Source organism: Pongo abelii, chromosome 2 (genome assembly GCF_028885655.2).
Source record: "Pongo abelii isolate AG06213 chromosome 2, NHGRI_mPonAbe1-v2.0_pri, whole genome shotgun sequence".
In the NCBI taxonomy this organism is placed as follows: Eukaryota; Metazoa; Chordata; class Mammalia; order Primates; family Hominidae; genus Pongo; species Pongo abelii.
This window is the reverse complement of record NC_085928.1, coordinates 145,447,857-145,475,160: the sequence shown is the minus strand read 5'-3', so window position 1 is coordinate 145,475,160 and position 27,304 is coordinate 145,447,857. Positions and strand designations below refer to the sequence as shown.

At 40.2% G+C, this 27,304-nt stretch overlaps 1 protein-coding gene across 3 annotated transcripts in view; it reads right to left on the bottom strand.

Moving 5' to 3' along the window:
• The window catches only part of PPP2R3A (protein phosphatase 2 regulatory subunit B''alpha), a 184,923-nt gene extending 160,838 nt beyond the window's left edge, over window positions 1-24,085 (bottom strand). Inside the window, exons 1-2 of one of the 3 annotated variants that reach the window (XM_054552663.2) lie at window positions 23,901-24,064; window positions 23,333-23,427 (exon numbers count right to left, since the gene is read on the bottom strand). The gene's annotated coding sequence lies outside the window, so the exon portion shown is untranslated. Of the gene's footprint in view, window positions 1-23,332; window positions 23,428-23,900 lie in introns of all 3 variants that reach the window. The other 2 variants (XM_024245015.3, XM_054552664.2) reach the window with 2 other exon arrangements.
• Window positions 24,086-27,304: the final 3,219 nt, after the last annotated feature.

The window sequence follows — 27,304 nt, the reverse complement described above, 5'->3', positions numbered from 1 at the left end:
TACAGAAAGGAAGCAAGCAACAAGCAAATGAGAAAACTGACTTCAGCTGTGGCAGCATTCTGACTATTTTAAAGGTAGAAAGAAGGTAAGACATATGGAAGCTCAGGAGATTTTTTGTGTTCCAGACATAGATGAATAATGTCTGAATCTGGAATTCTTTGTGGATGAAGAAGAATTTCCAAAAGGGAAACAAAAAAGGACTGCAACACAACACACACTATAAATGAAGTAATTTCAAATCTTCACATCTGCAGAACAGATAGATAGAATGTCAAGAAAGCACTGAGACAACTAAAAACAGTGGGTGGACTGCCAGGGAAAAACCATGTCTCATTCTAATGATCATTCACAACCACAGCTTTCCAAGGAAGTGGCAGAGCTCCCAAACTATGCTCTAATAGAAGGTGTACCGAGCCTTTCTCATGAGATGCTAGGTGGCTTTAAGACTTCATGTGTCCTCTGGGTCTCCACTTTCTCAAGTGTTTGGGTGGGGCCTGTGGGTTAAAAACTGTGCTTGTCAAAGTTCCCTTGGAAGCTGCATTTCCTACTGCAACAAAACAGCTCTGCTTTTATCTGTTTTAGATACTGGATCTCCAAAAAAAGTTTTATTTGAAAAAGCAGTTCCACAGCTAAAAAGTGTTCTTAAAATAACAGCGTTAAAAGAGAAATAACACTCACCCTTCAGCTTATTTGTTAACCACAAAGGGAAAAATGTAAATATATAATGGAGAGATACGAACATTCCCATCTCAACACGTTAGACAAACTTGGCATCACTAATGGTGGGACAATCAATAGGTGCCTCCCAAAATGATTCAATGTCAAGACTGCAGCATCATTGATGGAATTTCCTCACCAAAAATATTTAATTAATCTAATCAATCCTTTAGATCTAATGTCCAATTCCAGAAAATACAGGCTATAGAGAAATAAGTTAATACCATGAGGAAGCAGAGAAATTCACGATATGGATCATTCTATAAGACAACTGGACTGGTGTCTTCAGTGGGTGGGTTAGGGGAAAAGGAAGCAAAAGGAACACCAGATATAAAGGTTCTGAGGTGGGAGCATGGCTTGAATGTTTTAGCAAGAGTGAGAATGCCAGTGTGACTAGACTTTGCTCTTACCTAAGTGAGATGGAAAGCTACTGAGGAGTTTTAAGCAGAGAAATGACATGACCTGATGTTCTTCTTCACAAAATCATTCTGGCTGTTAGGATGAGAACAGACTACAGGGGACAAGAGTAGAAGAGGGAGACCAGAAGGAGGGCTATTAGAATAATCCAGGCAAAAGATGATGCTGGCTTGGACTAGGTGGTAGCAGGAGCAGGGTGAAAAGTGGTCAGATTCTGGATATATTTTGAAAGTAGAGCCAATGGGATACATGAGTGGGTTTTATAGAAAAGAGAGAGGTCAATAATAAATCAAAGAGATTAAAAAAACTTTTTTTTTTTTTTAAATCCTTGAACAACTGAAGATGAGAACTCACATTAATTGAAACTGGAAAGACTGCAGAAAGAAAAGATTTGTTTGTGGGAGAGGAAGTAGTGGTTGCAAGGAGGATCGGCAGTTCAGTTTTGGACATGTTAACTTTAAGACGCCTATTAAGACATTCAGGTACATGTGTCCAGAAGGCTGCTAGAGAACTGAGCCTGGAGTTTAGGGGACAGATCTGGGTTGACAGAAATTTGGGAGTCTTTTTTTAAAGTCATGAAACTAGATGAGATCACCAAGGGATGGAATACAGAAGTAAAAAGGAGATATCCAAAGGCTGAGCCATGGGGCACTTCAAACATGCAGAGTGGCACTGTCCAATGGAACTTTCTGTGATGATGAAATATTTTTATATCTGCACCATGCAATAGCAGCCACTTCCTACATGTGGCTATTGAGCACTTGAAATACAGCCAATTGAAATAACTACATGCAGCTAGTGGCTACAGTACTAGACAGTGTAGATCTAGAGTACGGGGAATTGAAGAACCAGCAAAGGAGACTGACAAAAAATGGCCAGAGAGGGAAGAATTACTGGGAGTCAATTCTCCATAGGTCTCCTATGTTTCTGCAAATATTGTAAGTGAGGCACTATCTTGATAGTTGGTGATGTGACACATGACAGTTCCAGACTATCTTTTCAAGGATGTTTTTTATACTGAATAGCCTTGGAAGACTTGGCAGTGTCTCCCTCCAGAGCAAGGGGTTACTGTCCAGCATAATAAAGATAATGTTTCCCTCTGAAACAAAGAGCAGGCATGCTTATGGCCCATTATGAAAGATTTGGGTTCCACCTAAGATCAAGTTTCCTTTCCTGCCTTACTGTGTGTGCAGGTGTCATCTGGCCTCTTCATATCGCCCTGGGATATGAAGCACAAAAATACTGATACTCTGGTTATGTTACTGCTGTAAGTAATAAACTGTCTTCTGTCTCTGATCCAGAAGTCTCGTGTCTTCTACCATTATATATGAAACTGTGGCATACTAACTTGTTAGTATACAAATACAGGAAACTCTTAGATCCTTCATAGTTCTTGACAAGTATCTCAGAAACCCACTGAAGGTGTTTCAAGGAGGATAAAGTGAACGATCAACTCTGTTCCTGAATGTTAAGTCAGATAGGTGTTGAGAAATGACAGATGTGGACACCACTGATAACCAAAAAGAGCAGTTTTATTGGAATTATGGGGGAAGAAGTCTGACTGGCTTTAGTTAAAAAAAGAATGGGAAGTGAAAAATAAGCAATAGAACATAGATAACTCTTTAAATAAGTTTTACTACGACGTTTACATTAAATAAGGCAAAAGTTAGAGGGGAAAGTGGAGTCAAGAAGGATTATTTTTAACATGGAAGAAATAAAAGCATATGTTCATGCATAGGAGAATGGTTCAGAAGAAAGGAAAGCTGACGACACAAGAGAAAGAATTATAAAGCACTTAGGGTAGTTCTTTCACACTAACAGGAATGAAAGCAGAGTATATGGATACTACTGCGGGTAGTGGGCAGCTGTGATGATAAAGCTCTTTCCTGACTCAGTTTCTTAGTGAAATAGGAAGCAAGGCCATCAGTTGAGAGTGAAGAGTAGGGAGGAGACATCCAACATGAAAGAGACTGAAGAAATAATCAAATAGGAGATGAAACTGAGAGAAAATAGCTGGAGAAATCTACTATAATAGCCAGGCAACATTAAGGGTCCACTTGAGGATATGATAATTAATATGTCAAGTTCAGCAGCATGGTTTTACAGATATAGAATAGGCAAATAACTGGATTTAACTGGCTCTGTGGGTTAGCCAGGCAAGGTTACTGAAGTGAAAGAGGGTCAAAGGAACTGAGGATGTATGCAAGGGAGAGATGATAGTGACTGACGATGAAATCTAAGCCTCTACCCCTTCTATCTCCTGAAAACTTAACCCTTCCGCTGAGCCCCGTGGGACTCATGAGCAGTTATCAGCAAAATCCTCATATTCTTGACCTCTACAGCTTTCTTCTACTTCCTTTACCTTCGTGTTTAAATGGAAACTGAACTCTCCCCTGAGAATGCTGCTTTCCCTGTATCCCTTTTAGATGATGACTCTTTTTCTCTTCCACACTCCTCAAAACATGAGACCTGGCAACTGCCTTTCTTGTTCCTCACTGCTGCTTCCAGATCATTCTCCCTCTGTGGTCTCCAAAAATCCTCTGCTCTAAGTTACATACCATCAGACAATACTGCCTACTATCCTTCCTTATTGCAGTCATTTATGGCTCCCCAAAGTCACTCCCTTTCATTCCTTGATTTTAGTTCCTGGCTGTCACTCCAACACTATTTCTGTCATAAGTCTTACTGATTCTAGCATCCAAACAAATAATTCATCTGATATTCCGTCCTCTTAGTTTCTTGATCTTTTTTTCCCACAACATTAATAATGCTGATCTTGTTCTCTACCCTGTCAGTCACTTTATCCCATGGTCACATCCTAAGCCTTTAGAACATCTAAGAGTACATCTTAATAACCATACATCTGGAGAGGCATCATTTGCCAAAAAGTTAACTGGTGAGTTCCAAGTAAGACAATCCGTCTGTATGCCTCCACTGGCAGGGTCAAAGGAACAGTTATACATTAGGTGTAAGACTACTCTCTGCAGAAATTCATGCTACCTCCATCAACAGATAAACAGCAAGGAGGAGGGAACCTGGCATGCATCCTCTGATCTTGGGCTTGTATTCCTTAGGTAGGGAAGAGTATGTGTGTGTGAGAGAGAGGGAGAGAGAGGGAGACAGAGAGACACAGAGACGGAGAGAGAGAGGGAGAGAGAGAGACAGAGGGAGAGAGAGAGGGAGAAAGGGAGAGAGGGAGAGAGGGAGGGGGAGAGAGAGACAGAGAGAGAGAGAAAGGGAAAGGGGGAGAGAGAGAGACAAAGTGAGAAGGACTGGGTTAGAGACAGAGGTGTGCTGCTATGCTGACCCTTCTTGTACTGGGCTTTCAAAGAGAAGATTAATATTACTACATCATCATTTTAAAGTACTTATACATGCTAGGTGTATTAGTCCATTTTCACACTGCTATAAAGAAATACCTGAAACTGGGTAATTTATAAAGGAAAGAGGTTGATATGGTTTGGCTTTGTGTCCCCACCCAAATCTCATCTTGTAGCTCCCATAATTCCCACATATTGTGGGAGGGAGATGGTGGAAGATGATTGAATCATGGGGGCAGGTCTTTCCTGTCCTGTTCTCGTGACAGTGAATGGGTCTCATGAGATCTGATGGTTTTAAAAATGTGAGTTTCTCTGCACAAACTCTCGTGGTGGTGCCTGGCACCATCCACGAAAGATGTGACTTGCTCCTCCTTGCCTTCCGCCATGATTGTGAGGCCTCCCCAGCCATGTGGACTGTAAGTCCAATTAAACCTCTTTCTTTTGTAAATTGCCCAGTCTTGGATGTTTTTTATCAGCAGCGTGAAAATGGACTAACACAGAGGTTTAACTGACTCACAGTTCTGCATGGTTGGAAAAGCCTCAGGACACTTACAATCATGGTGGAAGGGGAAACAGGCACATCTTACATGGCAGCAGGAGACAGAGCAAGCAAAGCGGGAAGCGCCCCTTATAAAACCATCAGATCTTGTGATGACACACTATCGTGAGAACGGCATGGGGGAAACTGCCCCCATGATCCAATTACCTCCCAGCAGGTCCCTCCCTCAACACTTGGGGATTACAATTCGAAGTGAGATTTGGTTGGGACACAAAGCCAAACCATATTACTAGGATTGTGCTGAGTATTTAAATGCATCATCTAATTTAATTCTTATGTCAACATTGAAGTGTTAACTCTATTTCTCAGATGAGGAAACTGAGGCTTACAGAAGAAAAAAATTTACTCATGTTACATACTCAGAAAGTAGAACTGTCATTTGAGTCCAGGTTTCTGTAAGATCAAAGCTCTTTTGTCATATACTATGTCTATATTAAGGCTAAAGGAGCTGGAGTAGTCAGTTTCTAAATCCCTGCTACAATTCCAGATTTCTCAACTTCTAGGGAAGGAACTCTCAAAATGGGAAATGAAGGAAAGAGAAGGAAAGGAAAGGAAGAGTAGTTAGAAGGGGAAGGAGGGAGGGAAAATCTATACAACACTGAAATTGTTATAGTAACCTGGATAGGATGAACAAAAAGGTGGATTTCTGTTAAACTCCAATTTTGTTTTTCAGAAAGTTTGAAAACTAATAAACTGTGACACATAAAATAGCTATAAAAAAGTCAAAACAGATAAAGTTAATGGAGTAAAATTTACAGGTGACTCTTAAAAACCAATGAATAATGTTAAGTGCTACCTATCTCTGAACTTCAGGTTATAAGTATGTTGTCAAACTTTGTAAGTATACTTAAAACAATGAGGTTGTTCAATAATATAACTGACTAGGACATAATTAAAAGCATGTTCACAAATGGCATCATATCCAGAAAATAGAATTACATACAAAACATGCCATAAGGCTAAGCATAAAGCTTGACTTAAAAAATGACCTGTGAGATTAAATCAACAAGAGGCAAACAGAAGATGCAGAAGGCTCTAAATGTGGAAGAACACAAACATCAGGGCAAGACAAAGCAATTTAAAGAAACTTAACAGAAGAGTAAAACATAGGATTTGATTTAGAGGAAACACATAAATAGAAAAGCAAAAATGCACTGAAAAGAAGAAACATTTTGAAATAATTTCCACTTATTTGCAAAGTCTTGTCTTTTTAGTATTAAGCATTTATAACACTGTTATAGTTTTTCAGGAAGGGGGATGATGGGATTCAGGTGGCAGTGTGATGAATCAGGGAAGCAGACGCAGATGAGTCAGAAAGCCGTCACAATTTACTCATCCTCGTATCCCCACCATATAGCCAGTGCACAGCATAAAATATAAATTCAATAATATTTTCTTAATGGATAAACGGTCAGATTCTGTGAAGCACACCCCAAAACTAAACTTGGGTAGAGAAATGAGGCAAAAGCCCAGTGGAAATATCTGTAAGAAGAAAATGCAGATTACTTTGAGCTGAGCCTTCACAGTTCTCACGTGTCCCTTGACAGAACCCATTGCTTAGCTCCTGCCCTAGATATGGCTTTGGAATCCTATTTCTTGAACCCACTGATGCCCTCTATTTAACCAACCAAGACTATAAAATCTTATCACATCTAACGTTATTAGTTCATTTTTTCACTAAGCTTGCCAGTTGGAAGAGTGCATGAAGTACTCATCTGTCTATAAGACAAATGCAGGCAAAAACTTATGATCCTGTGGGCTCAATAGTACCACCTAACTAAGCAAAATCACCCATAGGACACAAGCCAGAATTACCACGTCTAGTGGGGTTCTGTGGCCACAATTTTAGCAGGAAATTTTTCATTCAATATTATGAAAGGTGTGTGTGTATGCACGTGTTGCACGGGTGGCTGGAGTTGGGGAAGATGATACTGAGATCAGATGGGAAAGCAGAATTGAGAGCAAGGTTCAACTTTAAGAATCCAAAGGGGAGTCCAAACCAAAAGACCAGAAGGGGTACAGAGGTTGACCACAGAGTCAGGAATTTGAGAGTGGGAGGGTTGAGAATAAATAGAGTCATCTGCTGTAAGAGAGCCAGTAAGGCTGTTCATTATTTGTTTTTTATTTCCTGGTCATATATGTGGTATGTGAGGCTGAGCTGACAGGTCCAACTCTAGGGTCAGGACAGCAACCCACCCTGCTTCACCAACCTTTGACTGCCATTCAGCCTCAAGTGCCCTGAAGGGTATAATGAGAACCTGAGACACTTCCAAAGTTCTTCATTCAGCGGACATCCTACATGTGGGACTGCAGGAATCCCTGTATTTTGCAGACGAGGCCCAACAAGAGTTTGTTATTAATTACCCATTATATAGACAAAGAACCCGATGACCCAGTAGATGCACAACTGGAGTACATTATTGCGAAACAGAACTTTTTACAGGTGTCTTGCTATGAACTTGTTTGCAAGTTCATAAAAGTGGAATGGCCAACTGCCATATGTGCAGCCCAGACCCAGGATATAAACTCATTCAGTAAGACCTGTCAACCCTACCTCAAAAATATCTCTTAATTTTGACCACTTTTAATTTCCACTGTTAGAATCATGATCCTAACCATCATCTTCTCTCACCTGAAGTACTGTCATGGACTTCTAACTGGTCTCCCTGCTTCCACTCTTGCCTCTCCAAACTCCAGTCATTCTGCAAGCAGCACTACCAGAGTAATACAAATCAGAGTGAATTGCTTTCCTGTTTAAATGCATTTTGAACAAAGTCTAAACTCCTCTCCCATGGCCTTTAATAGCTCAGTCTGCTAACCACCTCCCTGACCTCATCTTGTACTATTCTCCCTTGGCCTTGCTTTCTTCAAATGGCCTCTTCCTCTCCCTTGACCCTGGCCTGTTCTCATTACTCTCTGCTCTACTATGTAGTTTAATGTCTTTATGAAACTTCTGAGTTCTTGACTTTCTTTACTGTTTACATGTTTACTGTCTTTATCCCTGCAATAGAACGTACACTCCAAAGGCAAGGATTTTGTTTGCTGTGGTCACCACTGCATCCTAACACTAAAACAGTGCCTAGCATATATAAGCACTCAATGAAGGAAGAGAAGGAAGAAAGGAGGAAGGCAAATTGCTAATATACCACCACTTCTGTTTCCTTGGCCAAGACCTGGACTAGAAAAAAAGGTCACTTTTTGTAATCAGTTTTAAGGAAGGGCTAACTGGCTCCATCTAGGATAAAGTGGCCTTACTGACCATTTCTGAGTTGCTCAGCTTCATTTGGCATTTTAACTGATGAAAAAATATAGCATTTGCTTTGAACCTAAGACCAGCACCCCTGGCCCCCATCCCAAATCCTCTAATACAGAGAGGCAAAGTAGAGAAGACAATCCGCTACAGCTCCAAGACCCAGCACAACTCCCAAAAATACAAACCGAGAGAGACCGCCAACAAGATGCTCAAATTATGAATCTACTACAGCTAAGCAAGTTACTTTACAAAAGTCTACTTACTGAATAGTCGTCTGGCTCACCAGTAAGGTGGACCCACATCACCATGATCACCAAACTTAATGAGCTTATGTCCAAATCCCCAGAGAACACATTCCTGCATAGGCATCTGGTTATCCAAACATTTTAGAACATTCTGTCAACCAGGCCTTGGTCCTTCAGGCAAAGTGACATACAGGTACTGATGACTGGAAACCATTAAGAGCTTCTGATGTTACCAATGTCATTCAGTACACCTACACCTGGTGGTGCTCCTCCTTGTAAATGCCCCGCTACCACTCATCTGTGCTATGCAAGAACAGCTCAAGACAAACCAAACTCCACTACGTGGGTGTGGGAAAACTAAGACACTTGAACATCAGTGGTTACCAAGCTAGTTGAACTGAGTGGAACTTCATGGAAATCACCAGGTTGATTAGGCATCAGCCTAAACAGGCTTTATCATGATGGCAACTGGCTCTTAAGGGAAACAGATTTTGGCCCAAGATGGTCTATACCAATGTACAGGAGTCTATACGCCTTATGGAAATTTTTGGTTATATACTTAAAGTTCCAGTCATCTACTTCATCTCACCTCCTAAAGTCCCTCGTTCCTGTTGGGTGGGAATCATCTATAAATTTTATTGGGGCAATAAAGCTGCCCAGTGCAAAAGTAGTTCATGTTATAAACTAACTTAACCTTCCTTTTCTATTATATACTTACCAACTTTTTTTTTTTTTAGAAGGGGTATGTGCACATTTTATGCTCCTTTTTTATCCCCCAAGGCTTGGGACAGCAATTAACTCCTTTTCAAACAAGTCTTCTGTCTTATGTACCGAACAAGATATTTCATTCATTTCCTCTTGACTTATACCCACTTCTTAGAGCCCTGCCTTGTCCACAGGCAAGATGGGGAAACTGTGTGTCACATGCTTTCCAATCTCTGGAAAATTTGGTTGGGACACTAACTCAAGGTAGACCAATTATATTTTCTGTCCTGTGGACTTGGAATTGAAGCACTGAAACATTGTCAATTAGCTGAGAGCTCTGAGTCTTAAAGGTCCTATCATTTTGTTCCTGAGGCCACTGTTTCAGGGCATTCATGATGAGCAACATGGCAGGAGACACTGGTGTTAAGAAAACAGAGCAGACATAATACAGACAGAAAGAGAAGCATGTTCATTTTCCATGATGGCGGCTGTACTTACTAAAATTGGAATGAACTAACGTATTCCCTGTGTATTTTAACTATAAACAATATTTTACTTACAGTGGATTTACTTAAGTGGATGTTTATTCCTTAAAACCAATCAATTTCTACAACATGCAGATATACATCTTCATTGATAATCTATTTTTCTTTCGGCTCTTGGTATCATAATACTCTGCCTCCTTCCCTCTCTTGGTGTCTCTCTTCATTTCATCTGTAGCCAAAAAACCCTCATCATATGTAATGGATACTTACCATATTTTTTTTTTTGTCTGCCCAGTATGTTTCGGACATTCTGATCTTTTATTCTAACGATGGCAGGATAAGCAATACATGTGCCCATGTGCCTACTTTTACAACCAAAGCAACAACATGGATTGAGAGGGGAAACTTGTTACCCTTTTAAAATGAGCAGCAATGCTGTGTACTTCAGTTAAAGGGACCCATCATATGACACATCGTGTTACCACACTCTGATGATGGTATGTCTTTTCCAGGCTGGCCAGTCTGGATCCAGATCCAATCGGACATCAATCAGTACAATTTCAGTGGTCAGGCCTTTAATGCAGATCAATGTTTCTCAACCTTTTATTTGACAAATAATTCTTTTTTTTTTTTTTGAGATGGAGTCTCCTTCTGTCACTGGAGAGCAGTGGCGTGATCTCGGCTCACTGCAACCTCTGCCTCCTGAGTTCAAGTGATTCTCCTACCTCAGCCTCCTGAGTAGCTCGGATTGCAGGTGTGTGCCATCACACCCAGCTAATTTTTGTATTTTTAGTAGAGACGGGGTTTCACCATGTTGGCCAGGCTGGTTTTGAACTCCTGACCTCAGGTGATCCACTTGCCTCAGCCTCCCAAAGTGCTGGGATTACAGGCATGAGCCACCATGCCCAGCCAAATAAATATTTTAAAAGTAATATTGCAAACCTCCTTAGTAATTTTTAAAATCATTTAAAAAAATTTTATAACATATGATAAAGCAATTTCAGGTAAAAATATTTTATCTTAAATCAGCATATCATTAAAGATTGTATTATAAAGTTTATGTGGCATAATCTTTAATACTGATAATATTTAAGGACAAATTTTGACTTCTATTCACAGTAGATGAACTATTTTGTCATGTAAAGAAAATCACAGGTTGATGAGAAGTTAGACTTGGCACCAAATGTATATTGAAATGTAGATTAAAAATTAATTTGTATTATAGCATCCAAAATAACAAACTGCATCTATAACCTGATACTTACATTTTTGAGCTTATAAAGATCAGCTGCTTATTTTGATAATTTGGGGGTTTAGTTTTTAAATGTCAAGGTAGGAGAAATGGTTTCACACTGCTCTTTGAGAGAATTTCTTTGTAACACATTGTAGATTTTTATTACCAATAAATGAAAAGCCAAACTGGATAGAATCACCCATATTTTTTCTTCTTCACATTTTCAAGTGTTTAAATCTTTCTTTTTTAGAATTTTAACTACCTAAAGGGTACAATTAATTACCAAAAAAAAAAAAAAAATCCAGTTGTCCACAACACCCATCACATAGAAGGGTGAAAATGAATTATTTTTCAAGAAAACCACTTCCTAATTATTTAATACCACATTGGGTCTTTCAATTGACAATTCATTTTAGAAATTAAAGCCTCTTAATTTGATTAGGCCTATGCTATCTTTCATGAGATTCAACAGAGTACCTTTACCTTACTATTTGTATTTGGTGAGCCAACCTGAAATTATTTTCTCTAGAACAGGCTTAAAAATAGGAAATAGTAAATGCCAATTACATGCATATGTAAATAAATGTGTAACTTTAAATATAAGGCATGCCTGGCTGATGATTCTATCTTTATAATGATTTTTTTAAACTTTTTATTTTGAAATAACTCTATGTTTCTAGAAAAGTTGCAAAGATAGTACAGAAACACCCTTCACCTGGCTTCCTTTAATCATACGGTTTTAAAAATATTAGATACATCTTGATGTTTTATAAGAATGCTGATCAGCCAGGTGTGGTGGCTCACACCTGTAATCCCGGCACTTTGGGAGGCTGAGGCAGGTGGATAGCTTTTAGCTTAGGAGTTCAAGATCAGCCTGGGCAACATGGTGAAACCCTGTCTCTATAAAAACACAAATATTAGCTGGGCAGTGGTGGCTCACACCTATAGTCACAGCTACTCGGGAGACCGAGGCTGGAGAATCGCTTGAGCCCGGGAAGTGGAGGTTGCAGTGAGCTGAGATTGCACCACTGTACTCAAGCCTGGGCAAAAAAGTGAGACTCTATCTCAAAAAAAAAAAAAAAAAAAAAAAGAATGCTGATCAGATGAATGCAACTTATGTATTTAATAAAGAGCATCTTAAAATAGTTTAGCAGAATTATATTTTTTATGCTCTTTAACTTATATTTTGACGTGTTGCACACATGCTCCATCTTTAACCAACAGTCCATTATGAGTACTAATTAAACCACAAATGCAACTAAAAACAATTAAAAACAGTGTAATGGTTAAAAACCACCAAAGCAGACAATAAACAATGATTAGAGATCATGACCACATTCAAGCAGTATCTTCTAACGACTGTATGTTTGCATCACACCACTCAAACTGTTACCTTTAAGTGGAAAAATATTTAAATATTTTATTGACACAGAACTATTATTAATGTCAATGATATAAATTGATTCTAAGAGCAATTTATAATCTAATTCTAAAATTTCACATCAATTAGAAAATGTGCCAGAAGAGTCAAGACAACTTTGGAGTGGGAGGACAAAGGGAATGGTAACGTTTTTTCCTTACATTGAGTGGTAACAAGTGTTCACTGTATTGCTATGCTTTACACCTTATACATATGTTTTACAAACATTCTGCTATAGCTATTTAATATTTAATTTTAAATATATGTAATTTTTTAAGTAGAATGGAGGAGGACCTTGCCTTACCAAGAAAAAATATTATAAAACTACTGCAATTTAAAATGTATTAATGGTGTAGAAACAAAGATCAATGGGATCAAACAGAGTCCTAAAACCAACTTATGCACATATGAGAATTTAGTAATTAATAATTTGACATGCCACCTATTAAAATTATTATTCCAAATGAATGGCCAACTGAACAAGATTCTTCCCTCACACTATTCACAAAAATAAATTCCAGATGAACTTAAATATCTAAATTTTAAAAATAGTATTAAAAAGTAAGATTCTATGTGTATCTTTGGGGCAGAAAAGAAGTATTAAAAAAGTAAGTAAAATCAAACGCCATATAAGGCAAAGATAGGGAAATTTGCCATCAAAATTAAAAACTATTATTTAACAAAAGATACCACAAAGGGAGAGGACTCCAACAGATTGGATGAAATATGCCATTTTTATAATAAAGGATGAGTATGTAGAGTTTATCTAAGTTTATTTATCTAGAGTTTATTTATCTAAGTTTATTCATCTACAACATAAATAAACAAGAAACGGCAAGCACCTGTTATGTTGTGTATTCTAGAAAAATGCAATATAAGAGTGCTTAAACAAAATACAAGTTAAATTTCCCTCTCATGCTAAAGAAAGTCTTCCCTCTTAGTGCAGCAACTCTGCCAAATGCTCAAGAGAGCCAGCCTTTTTGGCTCACTGACCTACCATGACGGTCCTGACGTTCTACGATGGCCACTAGTGCTCCAGTCATTACATCTGTGTTCCAACATATAAGACACACGAAGGGATGAAGAAAGGAGTGCTTTCTCCCTTTAAGGAGACTTCAGAGAGTCACATCTAACCTTTGCTGCTTATATATCACTAGCTGAAACTTACATAGTTACACTTAGCTCCAAGGAGGTCAAGTGTTCTACATGGGCAGCAATGGGCCTGGCTAAAAGCTGAGGTTCCTATTACTAAAGATGAAAGAAGAATGGATCATAGGATGTAACTAGCAGTCTCTGCTATGCAACCCAACAGACAGAAAAATAAATACAAATAATCAAAAACTTTGGAGAAGATATTCAGCCCCAGGGAAATAAAAATTAAAACAAGGAGATACCATTTTGTATAACTTCTAAGAGAGGCAAAAATTCACAAATTGGTGAGGGTATGAAGATTTTTAGCCTAACAGTATGTTAATTACTCTTACAAAGAGAATGTATTCAATATTATCAGTGCTTTTAATTAGATTATATATCATATATCTTATATATGTAATATTAGTACAGATAACTTGGGGACCAATTTGGCAGTTTTTAATTAACATTTTAGCTATATGATTATATGACTCAGCAATTCCACCTTTCAGAATCTATGCAATATAAACATTCACACATTTGCACAAGTACCAGGATGTTCATTGCAGTAATGTTTAAAACAAGGAAAAATTGGAAACAACCCAAGTGTTCAGCATCAGGAGAAAAGCCCTCCACTTTATTTTCTTCATAGCACCTATTACTACTACCTGAAATTATATTAATTTATCTACTTGTTTATCATCTAGGAAATCAGCTCATCTAGGAAAAGGAAAGCAGAGACTCTATTTATATAATATGTGTTTGGCTAAAATTCTTAGACATAATACCTTTTCTTCTAAAACAACAAATCAGAACAGACACCATTCCAGATTTTAATAACATGAACCCACCAGAGGCCCACATAAAGGCCTGTAGGTTTGCAGACAAAGGCTGAGAAACACTGCCCCTGATGAAGTGTCTGAACTTGCTATCTAGATAGACTGTCACTAGATGTGGCCTGTTTGCCCTTTTAAGGCCTGGGGCATTTCTCAGTAGAATCAACACACTTCATTACACAGAACCCTCAATTGCCTTTAATACTTGGATCTCAATACTGCTGCCAGCACCCAGTGAGCCTCCATTCATTGAGGAGGGCCCACCATGGGAAAGGGGTCTCAACCTTCTACTAGAAGAATACCAAGATTGCCAAGATGTACCATGTTGAGAGAAGACAAAATGCTAACAGCTGGGCCACAGTGCTTGATGGAAGACTTGGCATTGGTAGGAGAACATCAGTACTCACAACAGCAGTATTCTGGGGCCCAAACCCCAAGGCTGTAAAATAGGAAATATGCCTACAATCTACAAAATGGAAGGGATAAGTGGCCCTTGCTAGGATTCCTAAACCCTTAATGACATTTCCATTCACAACCACTAATCTCTGCTTTTTATTTCTAATCTCACAGAGAAGCAGTTTTCAAGCTGCTGTTTCAACTGGAGGAACTCTGTTCAAATGAAAGTGTAAGATGAATAAACAAACAAGATGAAGGGGATAGCCTTAGTGCTCAGTCTAGGGGGTTGGGGTGGGAGAATACCCCTCCCTTTTACCCCAAAGTGCTGAGAAGCAGAGTTTGAAAGGGAAGGGAGATAGAGAACGAGGGAGGAACCTTTACTAGGAGAAACAAAGGTCTTGTGGAAGGAACATACCTGGCTTGTTGGAAGAAGAAAAAAGTCCCCTTTTTGACTGGGACAAAGCAAGCACAGGGAAGAATAGTAACAGATAAGGTCAGAAAGACAAAGAGGAGTTCAGATTATGTAGGGGCCTTGTAGGAAAGTGTAAAGCCTCTGAGTGGATAACTTACTTTTAACAAGATTCCTCTGGCTGCTGTGTTGGGAATAGGCCGTCAGAGAAGGACATAATAAGCAAGGAAAAGACGTTACTGCAAGTTATTTCCTTCCTAACTTGGAGATATACATTTGGTAGTCAGCATGTAGTTGTTGGTGTATAGATGGTATTTAAAGTCATGAGACTGACTGAAATGCCAAGGAAATAAGAGTCAATAAGGAAAATTGGAGTATTAATGAGACTTGCAATGCTCCAACTTTTAGGGGTCACGAAGATCATGAGGAACTAGCAAAAAGACTAAACCTCCAATAAGGTGAGAGGGAAATGGAGAGAATGCAGCAAAGCTAAATGAAGGAAGTGTTCCAAAGAAAGAGGAATAATCAACTGTGTAAAATGCTGCTGAAAGGTCAAGTAAGAGGAAGACTGAGAACTGATTCACTAGAGCTAGCAACATGAAGGTCAGTGGTGAGCTTGACAAGAGTGCTTCAGTGGGGGAAGGGGCCTGATTAACGTGGACTCAAGAGAGACTGGTGGAAAAGGAACTGGAGTCAGTGAGTTAGATAACTGCAGAAAACAAATTAAGAGGGGAATGCAAAGTCAAGAGAGTTTGGTCTTATATTAAAAGGCACTATATCTCCGGTATCTAGAACAGTGCCTGGCACATAGTGAGTGATAAATTAATATGTGTTTGTTGACTGAACTAAGTGAGATCACTAGCCATTTAAACAGTCTTACTTCTAGAAGTTTAAAAGCTGATAGAGTGAAACATGAGGATTCTTGGTCCAATAACAAGAAACTGCCTTTTAATTTCCTACTATGCCTGAAAACTCTTTAGGGCCTTTAAACACCTAGAACAGACATTCCTCAATATCAGAGGAATAGCAACAGAATTCAACAAACACATGCCCTACAAGAAAATATACTTTCAATTCTGGATAGCTGCAATCTCCCCAACTACCTCTTGCATCTGGGGCCCTGTGACTTTGGACCTAGGGATGCAACATGGATCTCAGTCCTCTAGTCACATCATGATTCACTATGCACTAAGAGGGAAGATGTGTGGTGGTCCCTGAAGGACATCAATCTATGGGGCCTTGACCAAATGAAAGCTCTATGTGGCATGCCAATAATAATCATGAGTATTTGTTTAATGATATATACTTTTCAAAGTGGTAACACATATATCCTCTCCTATTTAATCTTACAACAAAACTTTGTGAGGCAAGTGTTTTTATCACTTTCATTTTACAAATAAGAGTCTCAGACTTGCATACATCACACAGCTCTTTCAACAAATTATGCTGGGATAACTGGATATTCACATGCAAAAGAATGAAGTTGAATCCTTACCTCACATACAATAATTAACTCAAAATCCACCAAATAGCTAAATGTTAAGAACTAAAACTATATATTCCCAGAAGAAAACACAGAAGTAAACTGGCAGGACCTTGGATTTGGTGATAGATTGTCAGATATAATGCCAAAAGCATACACAATCAAAGAAAAAACAAATTCAACTTCACACGAATTAAAAACTTCTGTGCAAAAGAACACTAACAAGAAAGTGAAAAAACAGCACACAGTAAGAGAGGAAATATTTGCAAATCATAAACCTGATTTGTATCCATATTTACATATGTAAAGAACTCTTAAACTCAACAACCAAAAGACAATCCAATTAAAAAATTGATAAAAGACTTGAACAGACATTTCTCCAAAGATACACAAATGGCCAACACATGAAAAGATGCTCAACGTCAGTAGTCATTAGGAAAATACAAATAAAAACCACAATGAGGCACCACTTCACACCCACTATGATGGCTATAACCAGAAAACAACAAGTGTTGGTGAGGAGGTGGAGAAAGAATTCTCAAAAATTGCTGGAAAAAATGTAAAAGTGTGCAGCATCTGTGGAAAACAGTCTGGGAGTTCCTCAAAAACTTTTTAAACATAGAATTACTGCATAATCCAGCAATTCTATTCCTAGATACATGCACAAAAGAATTGAAAACAGGTATTTAAACAAAAACTTGTAAAAGAATGCTCTTAGCAATACTATTTATAAGACCCAAAAGGTGTAAACAATCTAAATGTCAACTGATAAACAAAACGTAGTATATCCATACAATGGAGTATTATTCAGCCAAAGAAAGAATGAAGTACTGATACATGCTACAACGTGAGAGAACCTCGTATACATTGTGCTGAATGAAAGAAGCCACGCACAAAAAGTTACATATTGTATGATTCCATTTATATGAAATTCTTCAGAATAGGCAAATCCATACAGACAGCAAATTGGTGGGTGCCAGACGGTAGGGGTAAAGGGGAATGGTGAGTGACTGCTTAATGCGTACACGGTTTCCTTCTGGGGTGATGAAAATGTTCCAGAATTAGATAGTGGTGATGGCTGCACAACATTGTGAATGTACATATTGAAGTAACTGATTTGTACACTTTAAAATGGTTAATTTCACCTCAATTAAAAAAAAATCACACAGTTCACCCTTGACAAATCCAGGCACTATACTCAGGAACTGACTCCAAGTCCTCTCCCCACTCAGCCATCCTGTTTCCTCCACAAACCAAAGGAGCTCTGGACCACCTTGGTAATGGACTTTTGCCTCTATATATTGCCATCCAGGCATAGTACCTAACCATATTTGTGATGATGGAATTCCCACAGCTGTCCAAGCATACACAAGTTTCTAAATAAAATATTTTCTTATAATGGACTCCCATTACAAACCATCTTGGACCAAGGTCTGCTTTCATGTCACAAAATCATCCTTTATACAGAAGTTAACCATCATCCACCTAACTGATAAACCAATGACAGCTATGAAGTCTGGTCCCTCACAAGATGATATTCCTGTTTTCAAGAGTATAGCAATGAGGTTTATGCCTTCAATTAATCAAAACCATTCTTCACCAATAATTCTTGGCATTTTCCACCCCTTATATTTTCTGTTCTGTTGGCAGGCTACAACTCTTAGAAATATGAAGCACAAAATTGACCTTAAAAGCCTCTCTGCCAGGTTAAGGTTGCCAATGTGGCAGAAATGGATAAAAGACAAACTGGTTGTGACCATTTGCATTACAAGCCATCCTAAATAGTCACTCTAACACCAAGTCTTCGAGGTAGAAGCCTTCACACAACTTTTTGGAAACCAGTTTGCTCAGCGCTTTCTTCTTTCTGAGTTCAATGAGGGCCTACATCTCCAACTTACATCCATATCCCTCAGGTACCATCAATGATAAATACTTCAAAGTATGAGAGTTTTTACATGCATGCAACTGGAAAATTAAGCTATAATATCAAGTTAATTGGAAAAAATACAGCTGCAAAAACTATTCCTGGGAATCTCACAGTTAGATACACATTCCCTAACATAGCCAAGTATTCCATTTTCAGCATACCAACAATATAGTCTTTGTTCATCAGCTCAACGGGAGGATGATGTCAGGGTCACTGGAGCCCAGATCACTGCTGGCCTTTAGGAGCTCTACAGCTTTCCAGTTGAGAAAGAAACTTGTGGCCTAATCACCAACATCTGAGTCAGCCCCTTCAAAAGCCTCAAGAGTCCTGGCAAAATTTCTTCTCAGTAAAAAGTAGTCTCCAAAAAAAGACCCCTAAGAATGTGGGAGAGGGGTAATCAGACACCATTGACCTACATCCCTAAAAAGTTAGAAGAAATGTTTGAGTAACCAACAGACTAACACCTACATTGTAGGCATGTAAGACACCTCATCCTCCCTCACCACTTCCTCTTTTTGGGCAAGCTTCTCAAAGGAATTTCCAACACTTGCCACTCCCATTTCCTTACTTTTTACCCACTTCATTTTGGTTTCTGCCTCTTCCAATCTAAAATGGTTCTTGCTGAGGTCAAAGACTCCATCTTGCTAAATTCAACAGATCATTTTTGGTCCACATCTTTACTTGATGACACCTCTCTATTTGAAACATTCTTCTCTCACCTTTTATGATGCATCTTAAACTAGAATTAGATTGTGAAGGAAACAGCTAAGACAAAAACCAAATATTGCTTAAATTACTCTTGAAAATCCTTTAAATGGCCCGTTAAATATTGCACACCTGTATACAAGTAAATAAAACTTTTCTCTCTCTCATTTAATAAAAAACATGGTAGAGCGCATTCAGTTAAGTTTGCACACTTTAATTCTGAGCAAGGTGTCATTCCACTGTACCTCTGTGGCCACTTCTCATCCTCTTCCTGGGCTATCCTCCTCTACTAAACTTCAAAATGCTGGGCCTGAGCCCTTTTTTCTTAATCTCTGTCAGTGGTTCTCAACTTCCACAGCTAAGTGGAATCACCTCAGATTTGTCCACGGCAGCAAATCAGATCAAGTAAACAGAAAAAGAAATTTCTCAGGTGGACCACAGCATTAGTATTTTTTAATCATTCAGTGATTCAGTGCAACCAAGATAAGAGCACTGTTCTATGCTCTCTTCCCAGACCAGGGATCACATGCTCAAAAGCCTACAGTCAGAGAAATAAATGAGTAAAGTGGGCCAGGCATAATTTTAGGGAGTGGTGGGCTCTGTAGTGAAATAGAAGAGCTGCGATCATCTGTGACTTAGCTCCAATTATTGCTGCCATATTGGAAAACCAACTCAGTAGTGCTACATTTTCTCATTTTTAAAGAGAAACCCCAAATCTGGATTTTTCATGAGAAATCTTCAGATTTTAAAATATTGGCAACTAATTCAAAATTAAACAATAACAAAACCACTGTATGGGCAAAACATCTGTGAGTCAGATTCAGCTGTAGGCTACTGCTTTGCAACCACTGCCCTAGATAATTTTGTCCACAGCCTGTAATTTACACCTAAAAATTTGTGCCTCCAGTTTAGCCCCCTGCTCTTGGCTCTGAATTAGAATTGTCAAATGCTTATGTGACCTCTCACTTGAAAATCTCAGCAGTCCCAATGTAAACTGTGATTTAAACTCATCTCAAAACTATTTATCCTTAAATGTTCTTTATTTCAGGTAACACCACCACCATTCACTGGTTGGGCAAGCTAGAACCCTGGGAGTCATCTTAGGATCTCATTTCTCCCTCTCAACCCTTGTACCATATCAACCAACAAATCCTATCAATTACGCCTCCTAAATATATCTCACGAATATATGTACTTCTCTCCATCTCCAATACGACCATTCTTTTCTCTCAGCCACCACCTTTTCTCTCCTATGTTAACCACAGTAACCTTAATTAGAGGCAGCTGTCTCCCACACTCAATCTTGTTTCCTTCCAAAGCATTCTAATATGACCAGAATATTTTATAATCACAAATAATTACAAATATATACACATATACACGCATTACATAAATATATACTTATGTAAATATATGTGTTTGTGTGTTTATTTGACCCAACAATTCCATTTCTAGGAATTTACCCTATATTTATTCACATATGAAACAGCATATTCATAGTACTGTTTATGGTAAATTACTGGAAACAATCTAAATGTCTGTCAGTGGGGGAATGGTTAAATAATCTGTGGTATATCCATACAGTGAAACACTGTACAGTCATTCAAAAAAATAAGGAAACTATATACTGAAGTGGAAAGATTCCCAAGACACTGTTAAGAAAACAGAGTGTACAGTATGCTACCATTTGTGTAAAACAGTAAGAGGAAAGATATGCATTTCCTTGAATGCCCACAAAAAATGTCTACAATGATATACAAAACTAGTATCAGTGGTTATTCCTTTGGAAGACAGGGAAAATGGTGGCTGGGGGAGGCAGCAGAACCCACCAAAAATGCTCTGATTTAATAGGCTTGGAGGAGGGCCCAGGCGTCGGTCTTAAGTTCTGGTGGTTCTGATGAGAGTGTTGGACTGAGAACCACTGCTAGTGGACAGCCTTTGCCTATTTTCCTAGCTTCATTTTGTGTCATCACTCTCCGTGTTCCTGGCTTCTGGGTTCCCAAAAGCGGCCCTGTTCCTTTCTTCCTCAAGGTATTCACATCTGTTCCTTCTGCCTGGAATACTGTTCCTGTGAGCTTCACCTAGTAACTCCTGTTAATCCTTCACCGTCCACCTCAAAGGTCACTTCCCCATGGAAACTTTCCCCAGTTTCCAAACTACATCAGGACATCTGTTTTATGCACTCAGAGCTGCCTGTACTTCTCCCAGAAATTAACACAATCGTAATGAGATAAATGGATATTTATACATGTATACATCTGTCACCCTCTTTAGACTATAAGGTCCAGGCATGCAGAGTTGTTTTTACTAATCTATTTCCATACCTAATCTAGTGTCCAGTTGGCAAAACAGGCCTTCAGAAATCTGTTAAATAAATGAGTAACTTTCCCGCCCTCAAGCTTAGCATAGTAAACACCTAAGCAAATGAGGACAATGCTGCGTCACTAGTGTTAAGGCAGCAGTCTGCTCACGACAGTGGTTCTCAACTAAGGGTGATTTTGGTTCTCCTGGGGGACATTTGCGATGTCTGGAAGCATTTTTGATTTTCACAACTGTGTGTGTGGAGTGCTACTGGTATCTATTCCTCAGTAGAGGTTAGAAATGCTGCTAAACATCCTACGCTGCACATGATAGCCCTCCACAACCAGAAATTACCTGGCCTAAAATGTCAACAGAACTACAAATGAGAAACTCTGACTCAGAGGACGATAACACTCAAAAGAGCTGTCAATTGCACTTCTGAGGGTGGTGATTTTTAAATATCTGTTTTCTTTTTGGGGGATGGGGGGTGTCAAGCAAAGCTTCAGGGCAGAGGTAAAGCTTCAGCTGTATGTCTGAAAGGTAATAGGGGCCAGATTAGTGGGGACTATGTTTGTCAGGAGCAAGGAGGAGTCTCTGAAGAGTTTAAAAGCAAAGTTATGATTTGAACAGGTGCCCCCAAGTACCCTATACTCCAAAATTATTCATTTCCTTTTTTCCTTTCTCGCTGAAACAAAACTTCCATTCTCTCAGAGTAGCCGGTTTCAGCTTGAACATTAAGGCCAAATTAATTCAGCCCAAGAAAAAGTCAGATAGGCCCTTCACTCTCCAGAATGTTAAGCTACATTTTAAAATACGCAAATGCTTATGAGTACAAATAAATCTTTAACTGCTCAATGTTCATGTTGTGAGTGGATAAAGCTATTTTTGAACTCAACAGCCAGATTGGCCCCAGTAACAGTTTCCCAAAGCTTTGTTTTTTAAAAACCTTTTTGATCTGTTTCCCCATTCGCCTAGAAATCTCCTAGATTTCTGAGCTCCTAGATTGTATAAAAGATCTAAGTTTTTTTCCACAAGTATCTCATGACATTAAGTTCTTCTGCCAGAGGTGATAAAAGGGCCAATTGGATGCAATAAATGTAAATAAATTGTGTGTGTAAATTAGCAGTGGCTTAGAAAATTTTTAAAAGGCTTTCATGGATACTATTGAAAGAAACTGAGATAATTTTTAACGTATCACCAAGAAAAAAAAAAAGCAGTTTTACTACAACACAAGCCGGTTGCCTACTGAACTGGACGCCCATGCTCTGACCTAGTATGGCAATTCTTAGGGTCTAGGCGCTGGGTTCTCTGTTTACAAGAAACTAAGGCCTGAGACTAAGGAAGAACAAAGAAAAATGCCTGGCACCAAAGGTGTGGGGGATGTTTTGTACAGAAATGAAGATTTGAGGAGGAATACTTCCTCAGATGTTGGAAGGAATTACTTTTTTTGCTTACGTGTTAAGAATTTAATGTTTTCAGGCCATTTCCTAATTAGAAAATACTTTATAATTTATAAACAACAATTTGTCCTCCCCTACATTTGCTGACCACCAAGACTGGATAAAATTTCCTTAAGCTTCACCAGAGTGGGAGGACTGGGAATAACGTGAGCACAACAGAGTTCGGATGCAACATCAACTCCAAGCCCGGCCAGCTGGTTTCCATCGAGAGGTCTCCCAGGAGAACGCCCCTCCGCGGCGGCGGCGGCCAGGTCGGCGCGGGAGAGACCCACTGAGGCGCTCCAGCGAGACCGCGGTGCAGGGCCAGGGGCCGCCCGGCCTCCGTTTACCTTTGTTTCAGGTACCCCGGCTCATGGCGGGCCGGGAATCCCGCCCGCGGCGCGGAGCTGGTGACACATCCTTCTTTGGCCAAGTCGGGCCGAGGCTGGGCAGGGGGCGGGGAAGGAAAAGAAAGCCTCAGCGCCTAACGACGTGACTCTCAGTTCTTCCAAAACGCTGGCATTTGTTTCTCTGCCAGGCTTTCCTGTTAACAAGTTCCCGAGGGCTGTGAGGGCGAACTGGCCCAGGAGCCCTGAAAAGTGGGAGGGCCCAGGCCGCCCCCGCCTACCCTCCTCCGCGGGCGCCCCTGGGGCAGGCAGTTTCCACACCTCCCGGGCTGCCGTGTCCCGGGACTGGCCGGCGCGCCGAGGCAACGCACCACACCGCACCGCCTGGAATTCCGACTTCCACAGCCCAGTCAGCTCCGTGTGGCCCCTCTGGCCAGGCCGGTCCCCGCCCCCAGGTCCCGGCCCCGCCCGCCCCGGCCTCCGCGCGCCGCCCCCCAGCCTCGCCACCCCCTCGGGCCGGGACGAGGGAGCTGAAGGCTCCAGGCCGTGCGGCCAGTGTCCCTGCGCCTACCTCGTTGCCCGCAGCTCCTCCTCCGGCGGCTCGGCTCGCGGGCAGCGCTCGCCTCCAAGCTTCCCCGCGGCGCGGACTCTCGGGCTACGAATGCGGCGCGTGAAGAGCGGAGGCCCGAGCGCGCACCACCCAGCCACCCGCAGGCCCCTACCTCCTCCTCCTCCTCGGCCCCACCCTCGGCGGCCGGCCCGGAGCCCCGCCCGCGCGCCAGGCCCCGCCCACTGTCCGGCCCCGCCCCCAGCCTCCGCCCCGCCCCTCTGGCCAAGGCAGGAAGGGGGCCTCCAGGGGCGCCGCGAGAGCCGCTGTGGCCTCGGCCAGGGCAGTCTCGTCTATGGCGGCGCCGCGGGGACGCGATTCGTGGTGGTCGATGCTGTTTGACAGATTCGAGTCTCTTTCTCGGATTTATTTTTGTTATTGTCATCGTCAATATTGTCATCGTTGTTATTGTTATCGTCATTAGTTGTGTTGCCCTCTTCAAGGGGCCTTCAAGGAGGCCCCTTGAGGGCAGCGCGCTGCTGACCAGACATTCCCTGGCACTCCTGTCTTCCCAGAGTCCTGCACCTGCGCCACATTTCACTCAGCCCAAGAAGTTGTGTGAATTTTGAAAGAAGTGATACTTATTTTTAACTGTTAACTGTTATTGTTAAATAAAACACAAACATAGACAGCCATATAAAACCAATGTACAGCTTAATGGATTATTCCGATACACACACCCTTATAACCACTCGCTAGATTTATTAATAACACCGTGTAATATGGTCTGCTCTGAAACAGAACCTAATTAATAGCTGGAAGGACATAGCCTGGAAGGGCCTCCCAAAATTGCCCTCCTTCTAACTGCCACAGTACTCAAATGTGACAGGTCCATAATCATACCCTCTCCAAGAATATATTTGTAAAATGGAAATTTCTCCAGAATTAGGAACCTCCAATTGAGTATCTTCGTAAAAATCTTGATAAAGGATAAATCTATAAATATATAAGCATATAAATAACAATAAGTCAACCAGTTGGGTTGAATACCATGAGTAAGGAGATGGGGGTGGGGGATGGGAGGTATGTAAAGACTTAAAAGGATTAGGTGGGCTGTGAGGACAGGTCCTGGGCACCTGGGTTGTTCTCACTGTCTCCCCAGCACCTAGCATAGCACCAAACATATACTAGGTGCCATATGTGTGTGTGTATATATGTGCATTGTACGTATATGCACATATATGTTTGTGTGTGTGTACAGCACAAGGAAAGAAAAAATTATGTAAGATAACCCCAAACAAGCTTTACATACTGAAATTTCACCCAAGGTCAATCCTCCCAGTAGCTAAAGTGTGCTCTGTGAGATGCCTTGATGCCCTAGAGAGAAAGAGACCATTTTACTTTCAACTTTCTACTGCTTTTCCATTTCAAAAGCCCTTTCACATGCATATGGTATCTTATTTGAGACTGAGAGCAACTCTGTGAAAAATGCAGGGCAGGACAGGATTTTGCAAAGGTCACAGTGCAATGCATATCAGTAAGAAGGAAAAGTACACAATGTACCATAAAACAATGTTAAAACTGCTGACCCTGCCAACCTGGATTCTTGGTTTGTCTCGACAGTTTTATTGCCAGTGTTTTTACATTAGGGCTCCTTTGGCCCTTTTGCCATACATTTATACACATTATAACTTGAATGTATAAAGGACATAATACGTGACTGGAAATTTGATTCAATACAATAGAGTTAGTCTCTCTGTCATGAGGACCATGGTGAATTGGGGCTAGAGAGTTGCCAATTCACCACAATGTATTGAGTACCCAGACTGTACTAGGTGGTAGGAATACAAATGATATAAAATGAAGATACAGGGGCTGGGCGTGGTGGCTCACGCTTGAAATCCCAGCACTTTGGGAGGCCAAGGCAGGTGGATCACCTGAGGCCAGGAGTTTGAGACCAGCCTGGCAAACATGGTGAAAACCCATCTCTACTAAAAATACAAAAATTAGCCAGGCGTGGTGGCACGCATCTGTAATCCCAGCTACTCAGAAGGCTGAGGCAGGAGAATCTCTTGAACCCGGGAGGTGGAGGTTTCAGTGAGCTGAGATCGCTCCATTGCACTCCAGCCTGGGTGATCAGAGTGAAACTCTGTCAATCTTTGTTCTCAAGGAGCTTATGGCCAAGTAAGGGAGAAAGATTTGAAAATAAATGTTTAAATTACATGATGGTAGGGGAGCAGTCATGAGCACAATTAATTCTGTGAAGTGTAGGAAGAGAGTAGGGCAAGTCTTATTAGACAAGAAAACATCTGAAATTTTTTTTAGTATAAAAATATCAAATATTGAAAACAGAGACAGAATAACATAGTGAACTACTATGCACCCATTCCTTGGCTTCAACAATTATCCCATGACCAATTTGTTCCATCTGTACCCTCACCTTTTCTTTCCCTCCTTGGATTATTTTGAGGCAAATCACATGGAGCATTATTATTTCATCCATAAATATTTCACTATGCATCTCTAAATGATAAGGTCTATTTTTAAAAACAACCACAAAATCATTAAATTGTCTTTTAAAGTAATAATTTGTTAACATCTAGAAAGTGTTCAAAATTTCCCAATTTTCTCATAAATGTTTTATGTAGTTTACTTCTTCCAGTCATGATCCAAACAAGGTCCTCACACTGCATTTGGTTAAAATGTCTTACACTTTTTTCTTTCCTTCTACTTTTATGTTGAAAAAATAGATTGTTTGTTATAAGGAGTTTCCCACATTCTGCATTTTGCTGATTGCTGTGATGTTCTTTAACATGTGCCTCTACCCTTGTATTTCCCATAAAGGATAGTTGCTAGAGGCTTGATCGATTTAGAAAAGTATAACCCATAATGAAGAGAAAAATCAACAAACCAAATATAGACCGGAACTATCACAGATGTTAGAATTAGCAGAGAAAGACATTAAAACAATTACCATGGCTGGGCATGGTGGCTCAAACCTGTAATCCTAGCACTTTGTGGGGCTGACGTGGGTGGATTACTTGAGGTCAGGAGTTTGAGACCAGCTTGACCAACATGGTGAAACCACGTCTCTACTAAAAAATACAAAAAAATTAGCCGGCCATGGTGGCAGGTGCCTATAATCCCAGCTACTCGGGAGGCTAAGGCAGAAGAATTTCTTGAACCCGGGAGGCAGAGGTTGTGGTGAGCCAAGATCACGCCACTGCACTCCAGCCTGGGCAACAGAGTGGCTCCATCTCAAACAAAAACAAAAACAAAAACAAACAAACAAAAAAACCCACAATTACTATAACTATATTCCAAATGTCAAAAAACTTAAGTACATATTAAAAAGGGAAGATGTAAAAAAGACCCAAATTATATTTCTATAGTTGAAGACTATAATGTCTAGAATAAAAATACATTAG